Source organism: Lucilia cuprina, unplaced genomic scaffold (genome assembly GCF_022045245.1).
Source record: "Lucilia cuprina isolate Lc7/37 unplaced genomic scaffold, ASM2204524v1 Scaffold_770, whole genome shotgun sequence".
Classification (NCBI taxonomy): Eukaryota; Metazoa; Arthropoda; class Insecta; order Diptera; family Calliphoridae; genus Lucilia; species Lucilia cuprina.
Window position 1 is genome coordinate 1 of NW_025805719.1, and position 1,522 is coordinate 1,522.

The following is a 1,522-nucleotide window of genomic DNA, read 5'->3' on the forward strand; positions in this document are numbered from 1 at the left end:
AGTTCAGTTCTAGTTCAGTTCTAGTTCAGTTCTAGTTCAGTTCTAGTTCAGTTCTAGTTTAGTTCCAGTTCAGTTCTAGTTCAGTTCTAGTTCAGTTCTAGTTCAGTTTTAGTTTAGTTCTAGTTCAACTCTCATTATTTTTATTTAATATCCAATACGAATGATTAATATTCGCCATTAAAATAACATAAAAAAATTAATCATACGCCTCCTTTACAATATTTTTAACTTAATTTTATTAAATTCACTTACTTTTCTTAAATTTAAAGTGTAATCCAGTATGCAAGATTTCAATGTTGAACTTTAAATTTTAATTAGTTTATTTTAAATTCACAGACTTAATAGTATTCTGCTTTTTATATTGAGCATCTTGTTAATAGACTTTATTTATTTATTGTATACTCCAATACATTTATGTATTAAGTTATTCGTCATATTTTAAACGAAGCTTGCACAAATTCTTTAAACAAAATTATGAACACAAATACATACACATATATAAATTTTTTATTTATTTCTCTTATTTGTTAATTTTCTGTCTGTAAACAAAAAATTAAAATGAACGAGCGAGTGAGTTGAGGATGAAGAAAATAACAAACAACTTTTAGCACCAAAAAGGCGCTTAATTACCATTAAGTGTTTATTCCCCTTGACTTCACAAACCAATGGTTATTTTTGTTTCAGCTTTAGCTCTGCTGCATTAAGGCATTTAACTTAATGTGTTTGTTGTTGCTGATGCTGCTCCACTTTAAGTGTTGATGTCCGCTTTTAAAATGGAAAAAACAGAAAAATACAACACCAACATCAACATCAACAGAGCACAAACAACAACATCATATTTTCAACCAGAAAAAAAAAACAAACAAAAACCAAAAAGAAAAAATTAAAAACAAATTTACAAATAAACGCGCGCAATTTTAATTATACGAGCATCTCGCATAAAATACGATAAAACATTGTTATCCTGTACAGCAACAACAACAACAAAAACAAAAGCACACGCAGCAACTGTGACGGCATTAAAAGAATGGCTAACAAATCGTATACACGCATTTACTCACGCACACACTCTTACAAACTAACGCAACCACTTTAAGATTTAACAAACTTCTTATTTTTCAGTTATTTCGAAAATTTACCGTTATTCAAATATTTTTTTTTTATTTTTTTCTTATTTAAATCTCTGCTGATTCCGACGACACAGCATCCCAATTTGGAATGACGATAACAACTGAACTGTTTGGCTAAAAAAGTTTAAACTGTTTCAAGGAACAAATTGACAACACAAAAGAAGTTGTTGCTGATATCGTTGAATGCAACATGTTATATCCAACATGTATGTTGGTTGGCTAATTAAGGCATATCACAGTTCATCACATTTTCAATTTTTTTAGTTTTCAGTTTTAGTGCTGCCCTAGCTCTGTTCTAGTTCTGTTCTAGTTCTGTTCTAGTTCTGTTCTAGTTCTTTTCTAGTTCTGTTCTAGTTCTGTTCTAGTTCTGTTCTAGTTCTGTTCTAGTTCTG

At 29.6% G+C, this 1,522-nt stretch overlaps 1 long non-coding RNA gene across 2 annotated transcripts; it reads right to left on the minus strand.

Annotated features, from left to right (window-relative positions):
• Nucleotides 1-233: 233 nt before the first annotated feature.
• LOC124421083 lies at nt 234-1,290 on the minus strand. Of its 2 annotated transcripts, none has more exons than XR_006941508.1 (3): nt 900-1,290; nt 631-765; nt 234-460 (listed from the first exon to the last, which is right to left on the minus strand). It is a non-coding gene; the product is annotated as an uncharacterized LOC124421083 (long non-coding RNA). The 2 variants fall into 2 exon arrangements; XR_006941509.1 differs by having other exon boundaries at nt 234-539.
• Between the last annotated feature and the right edge of the window lie 232 nt (nt 1,291-1,522).